Source organism: Bos taurus, chromosome X, assembly GCF_002263795.3.
Source record: "Bos taurus isolate L1 Dominette 01449 registration number 42190680 breed Hereford chromosome X, ARS-UCD2.0, whole genome shotgun sequence".
NCBI lineage: Eukaryota > Metazoa > Chordata > Mammalia > Artiodactyla > Bovidae > Bos > Bos taurus.
Genome location: NC_037357.1, coordinates 134,468,927 through 134,488,715, shown reverse-complemented (window position 1 = coordinate 134,488,715; position 19,789 = coordinate 134,468,927). Strand labels below are relative to the sequence as shown.

At 47.2% G+C, this 19,789-nt stretch overlaps 1 protein-coding gene across 3 annotated transcripts in view; it reads left to right on the top strand.

The window, feature by feature from the left end:
• The window catches only part of LOC101902122 (uncharacterized), a 493,329-nt gene that overhangs the window by 415,522 nt on the left and 58,018 nt on the right, over positions 1-19,789 (top strand). The window contains exon 12 of one of the 3 annotated variants that reach the window (XR_009493623.1): positions 5,195-9,137. The exons of the other annotated variants lie outside the window; for them this stretch is intronic. The gene's annotated coding sequence lies outside the window, so the exon portion shown is untranslated. Of the gene's footprint in view, positions 1-5,194; positions 9,138-19,789 lie in introns of those variants that run through there. 3 annotated transcript variants of the gene reach the window in all.

Genomic DNA, 19,789 nt, shown 5'->3' with positions numbered 1-19,789 from the left:
TTTTTAACAGGATCCCATCATCATGATTCCCCAATTGTATTTCAGAAACGCAGGTTTCCTCGTTTAAAATTAAATGTCATTCTTGGAGGCACTGCTGGTTGGCATGTGTACGCAAAAACGTACGCACGCACACAATTAATTAGTGGTTAATCTGGAAGTTTTCATGTATCCTAGCCAATGAGAAATTAAGTTTTGTAAACAGAGCAGAAGGCCTGTTGTTCCTGATGGTTGGGGAGGTCAGCTTAAGTGGCAATATTTGTAAACAGAGCCATGCAGATATGTGTTAGTAAAATCAGAGCCTTGATTTTTACGCAGGGTTCATTCCAGGACCTTTGCATATTTCCACATTAATGAACACTGCTCTAAGGTTTGGGCTTCCCTGGTGGCTCAGACAGTAAAGAATCCATCTGCAGTGCAGGAGACCTCAGTTCGATCCCTGGGTCAGGAAGATCCCCTGGAGATGGGAATTGACTACCCACTCCAGTGTTCTTGGGCTTCTCTGGTGGCTCAGCTGGTAAAGAATCCGCCTGCAATGTGTGAGACCTGGGTTCAGTCCCTGGGTGGGGAAGGTCCTCTGGAGAAGGGAAAGCCTACCCACTCCAGTATTCTGGCCTGGAGAATCCCATGGACAGAGGAGCGTGGAGGTGTTGCAGTCCATGGATTCTAAGAGTCGGACACGACTGAGGGACCGACGCTTTCACTAGAAGGCCTACTTTGACGCACAAACTTGCTGAGCATACTCTCAATGTCTGTGTCGGTATTTGGACGGTAAAGGTAGGTTAACTCAAGATGGTGCAGAAGAAAAACAGCTCTTACATTACAATGATGAGTAGGGAAGCAAAAACAAAAAAAAAGAAGGAAAAGCCATGCCAACCCCATGAGGGAAGCCTGAAGTCTTGCTAGCATCATCAGGAAGCCGCAGACCAGAGTCTGAATTGCTACGTCAGCAGAATTCAGACTCGCTTCGGGCTGTGGGACTGCCGAGGTCCCTCATTAACCCAACATTGAGCACCGGTGTCCAGCCGGGCTGTTTGTCCAGGCTGCCTGGGAGTCCGGCTTCCCACGCAGCACCAGAGCAATTATCCCTCCTGCCCTTCCTGGGTCCACCGTAACAAACGTAAACCCAGAGACTTCTAATAAAGAGTGGGATTCACGGACACAGCAGGGCATTAGGGAACCAAAGGGGCATCTCTCCCTGTCCCGAGCTCGGCTCCATCTCTGGTCTCCTTTGTGGGTAGAGCATTATATGCAGTAAACAAACACAGCCTCCTCCCTTTGATCCATGGTGACTGGCCATCAGTCCATTCGCTTTCGGTGTAGCAGAGAAATACTGCGGTTCAAAAATGCTGAGAACCTGCCCCGTATGGGAGGAGTAGCAGGTTGAGAGATCTTCGTGGTTAAAACCGCTGAATGCCGGCGTTAGATGGTTGAAACATTCATCTGTTATGCAGGTTCCTGGTGGGTCTCTGACGCGTGTTGTCACAAAGCATGGAGGGGACACTGCCCAGCTTCCCAGCCAACCCTCCCCAAGCGTGCCTGTCTGCCTGATTCTTGATTGAAAGCGTGCGAAATGTGCATCTGAGAGTTGGGGGAAAAGGTTTTCAGAGGACAAAGGACATGGGCAACTCCTTTCTGAACAGATATAGGCCCTGTGAGTTTCTCAAGGGTTGCGTTCTGCTTTTATTTTTAATTGCTTCTTTAAAAAATTACTTTGTTGATTTTATTTTATTGGTTTGGCCGAGTTGGGTGTCAGTTGCGGCTCATGGGATCTTTGTTGTATCACGTGGGCTTTTTACTTGGGCCACAGGAGCTCTGTAGTCGGGGTGCAAGGCCCTCAACTACTCTGATGCACATAGGATCTTGGTTCCCTGACCAGGGATCAACCCTGTGTGCCCAGCGTTGCAGGGCAGATTCTTAACCGTTGGACCACCAGGACAGTCTCTGGATTCTACTTCCAATTTAAGTACGCAACATTGTCTGAAAGATCCATCCATGGCTTGGACGATTAGTCATGTACTGATACTAACATACGTATCTCTGAAATGAATCTACTTCTGAAAGTTCAGTCTTCATTTTGGCCGCTTCAGTGACCTCAGGAACGTTTTATGTATCTGAATGTCCATTCATTCCTTAATACGTTGCCATCTTATGATTCATATCCAGGTTTTATACAGTTATTTCTTCTGTCTTTTGTTCTATTTCGGTTTCATCGTATTTAAGATGTTTCAATGAAACGTTAACACTGTAAACATGAAAAAATTAATTGTATGTTAACTCTCGAAGTTACCCCTTATCTGTGCCCATCTAAAAGATTCAGATCTATTTTTAATCTTCAGATCCCTTCCTGACATCCTCAAATAACTGATAAAGATCAGCCGCTTTTGAATGATGTGCATTTTTTGTATGTCGTTCCTTCACTTTATGGCTCACAGACGGCAGAACATGAGAAATGCACACATTTCAACAGTGATTAAAATCAGAGTCCTCTGCCCTGGGCCATTGCCTGCTGATGTATTGGTTGTGATGAGGCGTTCATACGTCTGTGCTATCGCACTGGGTCAGCTCAAATCACGAGAGAGCAATGACAGGTCCCATGCATCTGGCAGGAGGCTTAGAGGCATCTCCTGAGATGTAGCATCGTCTCATGGTCTGGGCGGGACAGAATTGTGCCCCCAAAGCTGATGGTGTGAATTTAAGCAGCGGCTGCGATCTCATTGGAGATATGTCTGTATTTCCCAGAACTACTTCATCGATGCTTTTCTTAATAATGATGCATGGTAGATGAAGCCCGGAAAAGCACAAGGTTAAAAAAAAAAAAAAAAAGTGGAACTGTCACTCCAGATAGATTCAGCATTTAACGTGTGTGGTCTTCTGAACAATGAAGTCAGTTATGTAATCATTTAGCATGAGTGATCTTGTTTGGAGTAAAACCGCACAAAGCCACTGCCTCCAGAGGGTCCAGCATCTAGTTCAGGGTGTGGAGAAAGCAGCATTTGCATGTGACCCAAACAGCATTGCTGTATTTTCTGTGTTTGATTATGACAAGCAGTACTGGAAGTAGTTTTGGTAGTTCTAAGAATGTACAGAGCCGTTGAAATAAAAATGCACAGCGGAAGACTGGCGAGGAGGCGTGTCCTGGCATGCAGGTTGCTACTGAATGTTGCTTTCATCTGTGGCATGTCCCAAGGCAGCCCAGGACCCTAATGGAGCAGGTGTTTGCAGTGAGGGGACCGCTGGGAGTCAGACACAGTGGGAAATCCATTAATCCATCAGCAAATAGGCATCGACGGACAGACTTAATGGTAACACTGTATCCTGGGTATTTGCATGCTAAGTCCCTTCAGTTCAGTTCAGTTCAATTCAGTTGCTCAGTCGTGTCCGACTCTGCGACCCCATGAATCACAACACGCCAGGCCTCCCTGTCCATCACCAACTCTCAGAGTTCACTCAGACTCAGGTCCATCAAGTCAGTGATGCCATCCAGCCATCTCATCCTCTGTCGTCCGCTTCTCCTCCTGCCCCCAATCCCTCCCAGCATCAGAGTCTTTTCCAATGAGTCAACTCTTCGCATGAGGTGGCCAAAGTACTGGAGTTTCAGCTTTAGCATCATTCCTTCCAAAGAAATCCCAGGGCTGATCTCCTTCAGAATGGACTGGTTGGATCTCCTTGCAGTCCAAGGGACTCTCAAGAGTCTTCTCCAACACCACAGTTCAAAAGCATCAATTCTTTGGCGCTCAGCTTTCTTCACAGTCCAACTCTCACATCCATACATGACCACTGGAAAAACCATAGCCTTGCCTAGACGAACCTTTGTTGGCAAAGTAATGTCTCTGCTTTTCAATATGCTACCTAGGTTGGTCATAACTTTCCTTCCAAGGAGTAAGCATCTTTTAATTTCATGGCTGCAGTCACCATCTGCAGTGATTTTGGAGCCCCAAAAATAAAGTTAGCCACTGTTTCCACTGTTTCCCCATCTATTTCCCATGAAGTGATGGGACCAGATGCCATGATCTTAGTTTTCTGAATGTTAAGCTTTACGCCAACTTTTTCACTCTCCACTTTCACTTTCATCAAGAGGCTTTTTAGTTCCTCTTCAATTTCTGCCATAAGGATGGTGTCATCTGCATATCTGAAGTTATTGATGTTTCTTCAATAAGTCGCTTCAGTCGTGTCCAACACTTTCCATCCTGATGAGCTGTAGCCCGCTAGGCTTCTCTGTCCATGGGATTCTCCAGGCAAGAATACTGAGGGGTTGCCATGCCCTCCTCCAAGGGATCTCCCCAACCCAGGGATCGAACCTGGGTCTCCTGCATTGTAGGCAGATTCTTTACTATCTGAGCCACCAGGGAAGCCCTAAAAAGCACAAGCTACCTACATATTGTACATACGCCCCCTGTTTAAAACAGGCTACTTTTCAGAGCCCTCACATGCTGTCAGCTTTGCAATGAAAAATTCTTCAACATTGTCTTCATTAAACCCGTGTCAGTGTCACTGTGGTACTAGACATACGATCTTGTGGTCGAGGACATAAACGTAAGATCTCCACGAATGGGTCTTTCATTTCTGTTAACAAGTTATCTTTTGAGTGTGTCTCATGGACACAGTGTTGCATGAGACAAGATTTCCGTTGTAGGAGAGGTAGAAGTCTTGGAGCAGAAGTCGGGAATAAAGAGAGAAATGCAGAACCCTGAAGCAACTTAGCACACACAGAACCAATAAAGTGTGTATATATGTGAGTTAACACACACACAAGTCTGGTTTAGTTTCTGCATTGTATTCATCAGGACTGGAACCAACAGGTGTGTGTATGTTTGTACACATACATACCTATGCGTACACACACAGGTCTGTTTAAGTTCCTATGTTCTATTAGTCAGGACTAGAAGCAATAGATGTGTGTGTATGTATACATACTCACACAATAGGTCTGGTTTAGTTTTTGTTTTGTATTAGGGTTCTCCAGAGGAATAGAACCAGTAAAAGTGTGTGTGTGTGTGGTTGTTTAGTAGCTAAGTCATGTCCATCTCTTGTGAGCCTATGGACTTTAGCCTGCCAGGCTCCTCTGTCCATGGGGTCCTCCAGGCAAGAATACTGGAGTGGGTTCTGTCTCCTGTGTGTGTGTGTGTGTTTGTGTGTGCATTTTATGTGTTGTGCTTAGTCTCTCAATTGTGTCTGACTCTTTGCACCCCCACAGACTGTAGCCCACCAGACTCCTCTGTCCACGGGGATTCTCCAGGCAAGAATATTGGAGTGGGTTGCCATGCCCTCCTCCAGGAGATCTTCCCAACCAAGGGCATGCTGCAGTCCATGAGGTTGAAGAGTCAGACGCGACTGAGCAACTGAACTGACCTGACCTGAGGGATCAAACCCAGGTCTTCTGCATTCCAGGCGGATGGATTCTTCACCATCTGAGCCACCAGGGAAGCCTGAGAATACTGGAGTGGGTGGCCTCTCCCTTCTCCAGGGGAGCTTCCCGACCCACAAATCAAACCGAGGTCTCCTGCTTTGCCTGCGAATCCTTTACCAGCTGAGCTAGCAGGGAAGCCCCATATATATAAATATATGTGTGTATATAATCTCCAAATAACATATATATGTATATACACGCGAGATCTCTTGCTGTGACCTGTGGGATTTAGCTCCCCGACCAGAGATGGAACCCATGCCTCCTGCACTGGGAGCTCAGAGTCTTGGCCTGTGGCCCACCAGGGAAGTCCCTCAGGCTGTCTTGTAGACCATGAACTGGAGAAAGGATCAGTGTATTGTGGGTGGAATAAAAAAAAAAGAAAGTTAGAAGTAAGTTTGCAAGCACAGTGCCACGAGCTTCCATCGCCAGATCTCTTGAGTGTGACTGAACTGAGTGAAGGGCTTCCAGAACAGCACGTGGAAAGGGGGAATAGTCACTGTGGTCGAAAGGTGGGCAAACACTCTGTCCCCTGGCAATGCCACGTGGACAGCTTGTCCCTGTTGATCTGACGTCACCTCAAAGAGACCAGGGCACCTCACCTCTGTGGTATTCCTCTCCAGAACCCAGAACCCCAGTCACCCCATGACAAAAACATCCTGTAAACCCAGATTAAATGGGTTCTGCAAAAGAAAAGAAACAAACAAACCTGACCAGTGCCTCTCAGATCTGTCAGGGTCACCCAGAACGAGACAAGTGCCCATCCAGGGTGGACAAAGACCACGTCCCCCAAAGACAGTGGCCAAAATTGCAGGCCAGAATGGAAAAAAAGGAACCTCAGTAACAAAACTCTTAAAAGTCTGACAAAACCTAGTCTGGTCAATAGCAGTGCAAGGATTTGGGTTTTCCTTAGCCTGACAGACATACCCTTGGGGCCCAAAGGCTTGACCTGAAGGGCAGCCTGGATGCGTGGGCACCAAGGACAGTTTGTGATGTCTTCACAGCTTGTCTGTAAATCCAGAAATGCTACTAAGTGAGAAGGTTTTGTTTTCTTTTTCCAAACCAGAGGAATGGGTGAGAGAGAAGGGAGTGAGGTGAGGACAAATGGGTGGAGGTTGGACCGTGAACCCGTGATGCGGGAAAACCCTGCGGTGTTGGAGGAGATGAGGCTGGGAGTTAGGAGGTTGATGAACTAAAGACAGAGAGACACGGTGAGCAGGAAAGGGGATCTTCTCGGGTGAGGTGGTAGCAAAGAGATGCCTGCTTGAAGGCCGTTTCCGAGGAGGACCTGATGAGTTCTGTGCTCCGGAACGCGGGTGGCTGGATTTGACAGGGAGTGACCGAGCGCTGAACCCGATAGAGTAGTCAACATCCAAGCCTGGAAGCCTGGGCGATCACAGACTCGTTTGCAGAAGAGAAGTCCCTGTGATGGACACGGGGCAGGAGGAAGTGGAAACATACGCTGACGCAGAGGGAGGGAACACGTCCAAGCGGAAGTGATCTCATGGCGTCGCTAGCCAACTTGAAAGGAGCGTCGGAAGGCGTGATGCAAAATACTGCAGGCTGCGTGCCCGGTGTAGCCGAGGTGGGACTCTGAGCTGGAAACCTTCAGACGCCGTGATCGGGCGGGAAGGACAGACTGACGGTGGACCAGCACAGAGCCGTGAAGGCAGCCGGGGTCTTGGAGAGACTCAGGAGCAGGGCCCACGGGAATCGAGGGGGCCTCTTCGGTGTCCCCAGCCCCAGTGCAGACGAGGGAGCAAGCCAGGGGTGAGACCACAACACGGACACTGTTGCTGCCCATGGGCTTTGGGGGTGACCCAGAGGGGCGTGCAGTGGAGATGCCAGGCAGGGGGGTTCCACAGCACGGTGAGGGTTCAGTTCAGGTCAGTCACTCAGTTGTGTCCGACTCTTTGCGACCTCATGAACTGCAGCACGCCAGGCCTGCCTATCCATTACCAACTCCTGGAGTTTACTTAAACTCATGTCCATCGAGTTGGTGATGCCATCCAGCCATCTCATCCTCTGTCGCCCCCTTCTCCTCCTGCCCTCAATCTTTCCCAGCATCAGGGTCTTTTCAAATGAGTTGTTTCTTTGCCTCAGGTGGCCAAAGTACTGGAGTTTCAGCCTCAGCATCAGTCCTTCCAGTGAATATTCAGGACTGATCTCCTTTAGGATGGACTGGTTGGATCTCCTGCGGTCCAAGGGACTGTCAAGAGTCTTCTCCAACACCAGCGTTCAAATGCCACCAGTACTGACTCAGTTAAAATCACTGCCGTCCCTGGTCTCTGCTGGGTGGCCTTGCGAGACAGGAAGTTGCATGCCTTGCGTGCATCCTTTCCACGAAGCTCACGTTTCTGAAGGACCGATTTGCTGTCCTAGTGGGAAGAATTCTCCTGTTCTTGGAGGCCCAGCTCCCGGGCCGAGCCGGGGGGCCCACACACAGAGCCACGTGTGCCCGAGAACACATATGTATGCACCGTGAGCCAAGGGCCTGGTGCAGCTGGTAATGACAGAGGACAGAAGATAGTCAGGCTGGCGCTCTGAAAGCCATCGGTGCAGGGAGGCGTTTCCCAAAGCCACCGTGGCCCATCCGCTTTTCTGTTTGTTCATTTCCGTGACCCTGAGCTCAGCGCTCATCGGTCCTGTCGGGAACATGTGACCTCTGTCATCCACGCGCTGCCGAGAAGCCTACTCCAGACAGGACACCCCGAGCAAAGGCATTCTGTAAAAGTAGGGTTCCAGAAGCGTGGAAGGCTCTTTCAGAACCAGGCACTCGTTACTAGCACATGATTGCTTCCAGGCACTTCGCACAGCATCCTTATCACGGCCCCAGAGTGCTGTGGGGACAGGAGTCTTCCCCACTGGGGTATTCTCCCCGCCGCGCTCCAGACCTGTAACTGCACTGTGATGCTCCCAAAAGCATCTGCCAAGCGGAGATGGAGGGACATCCTCTATTAGCACGAATTCCTGAGCAGCACTCCTCAGTGTCATCAAGGTCGTGAAAAAACAGGAGTGTCACACCTAGGAGGAGCAGGGTGGGACCTGAAGACGAGTGCAGTGTGAGGTCCTAAACGGGACCTGGGATGAGGCAGAGGAGGCTGGTGCAGGCATTAGGAAACCAAATGTACTCTGCAGGGCGGATGGTAGTCGTGACTGTCTTACTCATGGCAACTGCCCTGTGGTCACGGAAGAAGTTGCCGTAATGGGTAACGGGGTCTAATACAGCTCTCTCTATTAGCACGTCCCCCCAACTTTGCTGTATGTCCAGGATTTTCCTTTTTTTTTTTTTTTTTAATTTATTAACTTTTTTTTTGGAGTGGCTTTGCAATGTTGTGTTACTTTCTGCTGTACAGCAAACCGAGTCAGCTCCGTGTATACATACTTCCCCTTCTCTTTTGGATTTCCTTCCCATTTAGGTCACCACAGAGCTTGGAGTAGAGTTCCCTGTGCTGTACAGCAAGTTGTCCTTAGTTTTTCCATTTTATACACCATGGGCTTCCCTTCTGGCTCAGTTGGTAAAGAATCTGCCTGCAATTTGCAGGAGACCCAGGTTCGATCCCTGGGTCGGGAAGATGCCCTGGAGGAGGGCATGGCAACCTACTCTAGTATTCTTGCCTGGAGAGTCCCATGGACAGAGGAGCCTGGTGGGCTGCAGTCCATGGGGTCGCAAAGAGTCCATCACGACATCTTATACATACTAAGTGTAGATACATCTGTCCCAATCTCCCAGTTCCCCCCACCCCCTCCTCCTTCCTTGGTTCCTCCCACCCCCTCCTCCTTCCTTGGTTCCTCCCACCCCCTCCTCCTTCCTTGGTATCCATGGATTTGTTCTTTATGTCTGTGTCTCTGTTTCTGCTTTGCCGATAAGTTCATCGGTACCGTTTTTATAGATTCCACACGGTAGGCATGTAATATCCAGGAATTTTAAAAAATTAAAAGTTTACTTAAAGAAAGCTGCATCCTTACAGGGCTTCCTCAGTGGCTCAGAAGGAAAAAAATCTGCCTGCAAAGCAGAAGATGCAGGAGATGTGGGTTCGATCCCTGCATTGGGAAGATCCCCTGGAGGAGGACAACATCTTTACAAGAGATTGGAAATGTATATATGTTTTTATCTTTTAGAGCTCATTTTTTTTTTAAATTTTATACTGGAGCATAGTTGATTGACAATGTTAGCATCATGTACAGCAAAGTGGTTGAATTATACACAGACAGAAGCTGAAACTCCAATACTCTGGCTGCCTGATACAAAGAACTGGCTCATCAGAAAAGACTCTGATGCTGGGAAAGATTGAGGGCAGGAGGAGAAGGGGACAACAGAGGATGAGATGGTTGAATGGCATCACCGACTCAACGGACATGAGTTTGAGCAAGCTCCAGGAGTTGGTGATGGACAGGGAGGCCTGGCATGCTGCAGTCCATGGGGTTGCAAAGGGTCCGACATGACAGAGTGACTGAACTGAACTGTATCAATTCTTTTTTAGATTCTTTTCCCAGATGGTCTTATACAGAGTATCATGTGGAGTTTCCTGAGCTCTACAGTAGATCCTTTTTGCTTATCTGGAATTTTAAATTCAAAGAGTATTACCTGGGCTGCTGTTTTCTATCGAGTCCTGAGTCTCATAAACAAAGCAAAGTGTTAGTCGCTCAGTCGTGTCTGACTCTATGCGACCCCGTGGAGCGTAGCCCACCAGGCTCCTCTGTCCATGGGATTCTCCAGGCAAGAATACTGGAGTGGGTTGCTGTGCCCTTCTCTGGGAGATCTTCCTCACTTGAGGTTGAACCCAGGTCTACTGCACTGCAGGCAGATTATTCTTTACGATCTGAGCCACTTAGAAACCCTGAGTCTCATGTGTAGGTTCAAAACAGGGCTGAGAAGAGGCTGCGCTGACTACGGAAACTTTACCTTAGAGACAAGGCAGATGTTTAGCAGGTGGCTGTCGCAAGGCAGCCGTGGAATTGGTGAGACTCCGTGCCGTTCTCACAGCGTCTTCTAGGGAAGGATTTACTGTTAAAGGTGGAGGAACAGTCTCCCTGGGGGCGGTGCCCCTAGTTCCATATCACAGGGCTGCAGGCAGTGGACCTGCATTCTGTTTCATCTCCATCCGTCTTCTGCAGAACTGACCTCCTGCCCGCCAAGTGCAGGTTTGCTGCAAAAGCTTAGGACGCAGCAGAGGAAACCCAGGGGTCAAGGGAGCTTCCAGCGTGTCCCCAGGTTAGAGGCAGTGGGGTCAGGCGGGCGGCAGGAGGCAGGGAGTGAAAGGAGTGGCTGGTAGGGTGGGAAAGGTGGGCTTTGATGGCTCAGGGGCAACAGGGGAGAGTGGAGACAGAAACCGGGGAGGGGGGGGCTGAGGCGTGAACCGGAGAGCCACGCGCACACGCATGTGTGTGTGTCTCTGAGCTCATGTTACTCCTGGGTGAGGCGAGCGTCAGATTGCCATTCCCGACCATTCGAGAGTGAAATATGACAGTCCCACGCAGACGACACAGAAAGTTAAAGAGTCGCTGAGTCATGTCCGAGTCTTTGCGACCCCCCGCCAGGCTCCTCTGTCCATGAGATTGCCCAGGCGAGAATACTGGACTGAGTGGTCATTCCGTTTCCCCAGGGGATCTTGCCGACCCAGGGATTGAGCCTGGGTCTCCTGCATTGCAGGAGGATTCTTTATACCTTGTGAGCCACCAGGGGAGCCCACACAGCACACAGGATGCATGTAAAAGTCAGTTTCTTTCCCCTCCAAGGCTGCTGCACCAGGAAATGTTTGTATCCCCCAAATCACTGTGTGTAGCAGTTGTCACATGCGTGGAAAGAATGTGTGTATCCCTGCAGAAAGAAATGAATGGGGAGTCCTGCCCTGAGTGGTCATTCCCCTGCGGTTGCAATGGACAAGACGGCCCTGCAGAGGGAAGTGGGTGGTGCACGCATGCAGGGTGTCTCCAGCTATAAAGTAGTTACTATTCTGCAGTTTTGAAAAGCAGCAACTGTTTTGAAACATTGTCAATGCCAGACCTCTCTCCCCACCTTCCCTGGATTTCTCTGTTCTAAGGTGAGGAGTCTGACAGCTGCAAAGTGACGTCTGCAGCAGAGGAAAGAAAGCCAGGCAAGGTTTATGTAAATGATCTAAACAGTGTTTCAAGTTTACAGGAAAGGTTGCTTTTATGGCAACCCCGATCCTTTCTAAAGCTGGCCGGTAAGCTGAGAATGTGCCTCGGCCGACTTCTCCTTGGAAATATACCCGGCGATGGTGGTGCTGGTTTCACTGAAAGTTCTCCTGAGTTCACACTTCATCATGCCTGGGCATGAGGGTCTGGAAGCAATGACGCGTGGACCAGACTCCAACGCTGAGCCCGAAGTGTTCCGTTCTGCGGTGAAATCAGATCCTCTTGTGTGCGTTTCTCTCTGCCCGTGAATAGACCATAGTGAAAACACAGTGCTGCTCACAAGCGTGTGTGTTTGCGCCTTTCTTAAGTCTATTGTATTCATGACGAATAGGGAAAGTGGCAAAGGGAAGGAATTTTAGGAAGGAAGATAGAAGACTTAAAAACAAATCAGAGTCAGGATATAAAGTTATGCCTGGAGAAAGAAGAAAATCCTTCATAAAATAATACAAGAATAACAACTTTGGTGGTAGACCTCGGTATGAATGTTTGCTCTGCTGCTGTCTCATTGGTTATATTTTTATTCATGTTTATTGTCAGTGCTTTCCAATCATAAAGTCATTTTTAACACAGAGACGAGTATAAGGAATGCTCTGATGAACAGTTTTGCACCTTGCCCTGAGCTTTTGTATTTCACCTCATTTGTTATCGATGTTTTTAAAGCGTTACAGATGGAGTCATCGACCAGGTGGATTGGTCCCAGTCCTCCAGCCCCCTCCTTCCCTCCCCACACATAATTAACAATCTTTTTGTGGTCTTTATTACCCCCTTGGACGTGAGTCTCAGTGAACTCCGGGAGTTGGTGATGGACAGGGAGGCCTGGCGTGCTGCGATTCATGGGGTCGCAAAGAGTCGGACACGACTGAGCGACTGATCTGATCTGATCTGATCTGATTACCCCCTTATGAGCTGTTACACTTTATTGTGCATGGGCATCTGTAAACAATACACAAGTATGACTCAACGTGCTTATGTTATGGAAATGACATCGTAGTATCCCTGTTCTCGAGTGTTTGCCTTTTTCCACAAAATTGTGTTTGAGTTTCAGTCATGCTGTGAGATGAGGGTATAAATTTGTTAATTTTCAGTGCCAGATAGATTTTCTTATATGTGAATTACATACTTAGGCATTATCTTATTATGGGCTCCCCAAATAGTGGCTCAGACAGTAAAGAATGTGCCTGCAGTGCAGGAGACCTGGGTTCGATCCCTGGGTTGGGAACATCCCCTGGAGAAGGGAATGGCAGCCCACTCCAGTCTTCTTGCCTGGAGAATCCCACAGACAGAGGAGCCTGGCGGGCCCCAATCCATGGGGTCACCAAGAGTCGGACACAACTGAGTGACTAAGCACAGCACAGTTTGAGGAATAGTGTACAATACACATACCCATATGAAACACACCCCGTGTGAAAACGCCGAGCATTGCAGCACCCCAGGAAGTTCCCTCGTGTGCCTACCCACTGATCTGAGCCCCCCTCCAAGTCAGCCCTCCCCGCCAGCCACCTGTTCCCAGATTCACGGTGGATTCACCTGCAAGTTGTCAAACATCCTGTAAATTTTGTCTTACAGAGTCTTCTCTTTGGTGATCGGCTCCTTTCTCCCAGGCGTAGCGTTCTCGAGGCGCACCCGTGGTGTGGGGGTGTATAAACAGCTCATCGCTTGTACCGAGGACATTCCTAGCATCAGTAGACAGTGTGCTGGTCTCTCCTCCTGTGCACCAAACAGTGGTGGGTCTCCAGCATTGGGCACTGATGAGTAAAGCTTACGTGAACAAGTCTACGTGTAGACTTACATATTTTTTTTCAAATCTTTTTCAAATTTGGCTGTGCCTCTTCTTAATTGTGGCATACAGGATCTTTAGCTGCGTGTAGCATGTGACTTTTATTTCTCCGACCAGGGATAGATCCCAGGGCCCCCTGCATTGGGAAAGTGGCGTCTTACCCCCTGGACCACCAGGGAAGTCCCTGATTCAGTCTTGACCCCTCTAGCTTCAGAGTCAGTACTCAAAACAAGTCATGTGAACCTCCAGATTTTTTTTTTTTTCCTCAAAAGTCATTTGGCTCTTCTGGGCCCTTGACAACTCCTCATGAATGTCAGGAGTTGCTAGTCAACAAAGCTTGCTGGCATGATCATTAGAATTGCATTCCATCTCTGGATAATCTGCAGACAATCGAGAGCTTGATGATACTGAGTCTTCTAATTGTTAACTGTGATTTACCTTTTCATGTATCTCAATCGGCTTTTAATTCCCTCTCAGCGCTGTTTTGTTATTTCAGGGTAGAGGTCTTGCTCCACTTTTGTTCAATTTATCTCCACTGTTCTCTGTTTTATGAGGTTACTGTGGATGGCATTTTGGTACTCGAAATTCCGTTTGTTCGGTACTATGCTGTGTAAAAAGACTGACCTTTTGTTTATTGACCTTTGATTCCATACCCATGCTGAATTCACTCATTAGGACTACTAGTTATTTACTTTTGTTAACCTAGCATGGAATAGATGAGCTGAGAGGATCACATGGTTGGATGGCATCACCGACTCGATGGACATGAGTTTGAGCAAACTCCGGGAGTTGGTGATGGACAGGGAGGCCTGGCGTGCTGCAGTCCATGGGGTCGCAAGGAGTCGGACACGACTGACCGACTGAACTGACCTGAGAGTGGAATAATGAAAGTAATTAGATTTTTTTTAAGTGTTTATGTGAGGGCTATGCTGGGTCTCTGTTGCTGCACATGGGCTTGCGGCGAGCAGGGCCTCCTCTAGAGTTGAGGCGCACAGGTATTTTCAGTGTGGCGGCTTCTCTTGTTGGCAACCACGGACTCTAGAGCACACGGGCTTCAGAAGTTGTGGCTCATGGTTTCTCGAGCACAGACTCAGTAGTTGTAAGACACGGACTTAGCTGCCCCCTCAGCATGGTGGGACCTTTCTAGATCAGGGATCGAACCTGTGTCCCCTGCGTTGGCAGGCGGATTCTTCACCACTGAGCCACCAGGGAAGCCCTGTAGTGGCTTGTACATCTCAGCACTTTCTACCCAGAAAAGCATGTCTCTGCAGTGATAGACCATTACCTCTACCTTGTTAATATTCTTACCTTAAGTAACGCAATCCACTGTGTTATTGCACCGTGAGCTCCAATACAGCCGTGAATAAAGATGAGAGTGAACATTCTCTCCTTTATATCCTTGTCGGAGTGGAAAGCCTTCGGTCTTTCATCAGCAGACTTCCGTAATCTCAACTGGGTCTTGAGTTTATCACAAGCCCTTTCTGTATCGGAGAAGACCCTGATGCTGGGAAAGATTGAGGGCAGGAGGAGAAGGGGATGACAAAGGATGAGATGGCAAAGGATGACATGGATTTGGTCCACCCAAACCCATGTCCATCGAGTTGGTGTTGCCATCCAGCCATCTCATCCTCTGTCGTCCCCTTCTCCTGCCCCCTATCCCTCCCAGCATCAGAGTCTTTTCCAATGAGTCAACTGTTTGCATGAGGTGGCCAAAGTATTGGAGTTTCAGCTTTAGCACCAGTCCTTCCAATGAACTCCCAGGACTGATCTCCTTTAGAATGGACTGGTTGGATCTCCTTGCAGTCCAAGCAACTCTCAAGAGTCTTCTCCAACACCACAGTTCAAAAGCATCAATTCTTCTGTGCTCAGCCTTCTTCACAGTCCAACTCTCACATCCATACATGACCACTGGAAAAACCATAGCCTTGACTAGACGGACTTTTGTTGGCAAAGTAATGTCTCTGCTTTTCAATATGCTATCTAGGTTGATCATAACTTTCCTTCCAAGGAGTAAGCGTCTTTTAATTTCATGGCTGCAGTCACCATCTGCAGTGATTTTGGAGCCCAAAAAAATAAAGTCTGACACTGTTTCCACTGTTTCAGCATCTATTTCCCATGAAGTGATGGGACCAGATGCCATTATCTCCATTTTCTGAATGTTGAGCTTTAAGCCAACTTTTTCACTCTCCTCCTTCACTTTCATCAAGAGGCTTTTTAGTTCCTCTTCACTTTCAGCCATAAGGGTGGTGTCATCTGCATATCTGAGGTTATTGATATTTCTCCCGGCAATCTTGATTCCAGCTTGTGCTTCTTCCAGCCCAGCGTTTCTCATGATGTACTCTGCATAGAAGTTAAATAAACAGGGTGACAATATACAGCCTTAAGGTACTCGTTTCCCTATTTTGAACCAGTCTGTCCAGTTCTAACTGTTGCTTCCTGATGTGCATATAGGTTTCTCAAGAGGCAGGTCAGGTAGTCTGGGATTCCAGTCTCTTTTAGAATTTTCCACAGTTTCTTGTGATCCACACAGCTAAAGACTTTGGCATAATCAATAAAGCAGAAATAGATGTTTTACTGGAACTCTCTTGCTTTTTCGATGATCCAGAGGATGTTGGCAATTTGATCTCTGGTTCCTCTGCCTTTTCTAAAACCAGCTTGAACATCTGGAAGTTCACAGGTGACGTACTGCCGAAGCCTGGCTTGGAGAATTTTGAGCATTACTTTACTAGCGTGTGAGATGAGTGCAATTATGCGGTAGTTTGAGCATTCTTTGGCATTGCCTTTCTTTGGGATTGGAATGAAAACTGACTTTTTCCAGTCCTGTGGCCACTGCTGAGTTTTCCAAATTTGCTAGCATATTGCGTGCAGCACTTTCACAGCATCATCTTTCAGGATTTGAAATAGCTCAACTGGAATTCCATCACCTCCACTAGCTTTGTTCGTAGTGATGCTTTCTAAGGCCCACTTGACTTCACATTCCAGGATGTCTGGCTCTAGGTCAGTGATCACACCATCGTGATTATCTGGGTTGTGAAGATCTTTTTTGTACAGTTCTTCTGTGTATTCTTGCCACCTCTTCTTAATATCTTCTGCTTCTGTTAGGTCCATACCATTTCTGTCCTTTATCGAGCCCATCTTTGCATGAAATGTTCCCTTGGTATCTCTAATTTTCTTGAAGAGGTCTCTAGTCTTTCCCATTCTGTTGTTTTCCTCTATTTCTTTGCATTGATCGCTGAGGAAGGCTTTCTTATCTCTCCTTGCTATTCTTTGGAACTCTGCATTCAAATGCTTGTATCTTTCCTTTTCTCCTTTGCTTTTTGCTTCTCTTTTCATAGCTATTTGTAAGGCCTCCCCAGACAGCCATTTTGCTCTTTTGCATTTCTTTTCCATGGGGATGGTCTTGATCCCTGTCTCCCATACAATGTCACGAACCTCCATCCATAGTTCATCAGGCACTCTAGCTATCAGATCTAGTCCCTTAAATCTATTTCTTACTTCCACTGTATAATCATAAGGGATTTGATTTAGGTCATACCTAAATGGTCTAGTGGTTTTCCCTACTTTCTTCAATTTAAGTCTGAATTTGGCAATAAGGAGCTCATTATCTGAGCCACAGTCCACTTCCGATCTTGTTTTGCTGACTGTATAGAGCTTCTCCATCTTTGGCTGCAAAGAATATAATCCATCTGATTTTGGTGTTGACCATCTGGTGATGTCTATGTGCAGAGTCTTCTCTTGCAGTAGGGAATAGTAAATGAAGTTTGTATAAATCCTTAGACCTTTAGTGTTTCTCCTGCTTAGTAAGTTCCGTCTCTCACAGCAATGCATTGTTCACTGAGGAGTAGCAACCATGTTGGAATCCCCACCAAACTGGTTACCAGGCAGTATACACGGTTTAGGGCGGACATTTCACAGTTGATATTTCATATGTTAATGTTGGCATCATTAGGCTCTTTTTTTTTTAAATCACATATACCTTCCAGTGTTCTTATTAAATGATGTTGAAGGATTCACGTTGTGCATGTGGAACCGGACGTAACAGAAGATTTGTGTTCCAGTCTCTTGAATGTTGACGCCTGACTGATGTCACATAAAAGTCTTTGTTGGTTCACGGAGAGATTACTTGGGGCTTTGGATCTGTTTTTTTTTTTTTCTTTCTTTTGCAATTTTCCTGGTTTTTGCTCCTTTCTTCCCCTTATTCTGGCATACTTTAAGGCCCTCTGACTGAACACCACTTCAAATCAATGCTCAGTAATTTCCAGCATAAAGCCAGGCCTTGGAGTGGATGAAGCATCTCTGAATCATATAGGCAGGGAGGAAGACACCTTTGGGGTCCAAGGTCCTGGGAGCCTCAGGCAGTTCCCTGAGGGGGATAGAGCAGGATTCACCTGATTGGTGGTTGCTATGGAAATCAAGGCCCACCCACCCACGCTGGGTGTGATGATGCCCCAGTGGGTAGGGGGAGGACTGGGGGAGTGCTGGGGGGTGGGGGTTGGGGAGACTCAGGTGGTGCTGACCCAGCCCTGTAGTTACTTAGGGCAGGAAGTGTACTAAATCTGCCACGTGTACGGAAGTCTGTCAGCAAATGTATAGAGCCACAATCCACCCATTTTAAACTCTTCAGTGAACTTCCGTTCACTTCAGTCAGTCAGTCGTGTCCGACTCTTTGCGACCCCAGGGACTGCAGCATGCCAGGCCTCCCTGTCCATCACCAGCTCCTGGAGTTTGCTCAAACTCATGTCCTTCGAGTCAGTGATGCCATCCAACTATCTCGTCCTCTGTCGTCCCCTTCTCCTCCTGCCTTCAATCTTTCCCAGCATCAGGGTCTTTTCAAATGAGTCAGCTCTTCACATCAGGTGGTCAAAGTACTGGAGTTTCAGCTTCAACATCAGTCCTTCCAATGAATACTCAGGACTGATTTTCTTTAGGGTGGACTGGTTGGATCTGCCTTGCAGTCCAAGGGACTCTGAAGCATCTCCTCCAACACCAGAGTTCAAAAGCATCAGTTCTTTGGTGCTCAGCTTTCTTTATGGTCCAAGTCTCACATCCTTACGTGACTCCTGGGAAAACCATAGCTTTGACTAGATGAACTTTTGTTGGCAAAGCCTGGCATGCTGCAGTCTCTGGGGTCACAAAGAGTCAGACACAATTGAGCAACTGAACTGAACTGAGCTGGTCTTAGTTGCAGCACACAGGATCTTTAGTTGTGGCATGCAAACTCTCAGTTGCACTATGTGGGAATCCTAGTTCCCTGACCAGGGATTGAACCCAGGCCCCCCTGCATTGGGAGCTGGAATTTTGCCCACTGATACCACCAGGAACATCCTAAGACCTGTACTTCTGCTATGAAGTAAGAGAATCGTTATCTTCCTCTTTTTAAAGCCAGGAATTCAACTCTAATCTTTCTTACATGCTTATCCTTTCCTAGAGGCATGAGCTTCAGGACCAAAGGCTGATTTTAACGGTGAGGATCTGCGGAAAATAAGTACCAAGAAGAAAACGTGTGCCAGATATCATTTCCAAAAAATTACAGTAACGTGTATTCATATAAAAATTTGGAATGAAGAGTACAAATCTTATCAGGATGCTTTTGGACAGTGATCATTCAGAAAATGAGGAAGAAGTTGACACATATCCTTTTCACGTTCACTTATATGAGCAGGTCGAGTCAAGAAACAACACTTAATTTAGGTTTTTATAAGTTTACCTAAAGCCAAAAAGAGAACATATTTATCTGAGAAGAAATATCACCAAAGTTTTACATCAGTCCTGAGTGAGTCTCCTGAAACACTTTGAAAATATTGATACAACAAATCAAAAAAGTTTTGTTTTCTGTTTTCTTTTTCCATTCTCTTTCACTAAGATTTTCTTACTTGCATATAATCTCCCAAATCTACAATGAACCTGTCTTTTGTTCCCCTCCTTATGTCTTTTTGAATTACTGCTGAAAGGAAAGTTTCTGTATTTAAGAAATAAAGTGTCTTTCTACATGTTCTTATAATCGCCAAGCTAGGGAAACTGATATAATTTATATTTGTAACATAAACATTGGGAATTTTTTTTTCTTCCAAAGACTTAAAAAAAAAAAGTTGTGAGTGATAGAAAACAGAGAGATTTTGCTAAAACAGAAGGGAAAATTATCTGCATAGTTGAAGTCATGCAGACATATTTGCAGAATGTCTCATGTGAGACCAGGGAGCCCGTGTGTTTCCCTGAGTTATCGAAGAGGAAACTGGTGTCGTGTGACTTGTAACGCCGCTGGAGGATCTTGGTGAGCTATTGTCTACAGATGTCTGATGGAGCAAACAGACCTCTGGAACCCCAAGCTCTCGTGAAATCTCTGCTCAAGAGCTGTTAAGTCGCTCAAGATTTATGACTCCTGCATCCAAAGACAGGAACACAAATCTCATTACCCCCATTACTTAACGTAAGACGATCGCAAACACCCC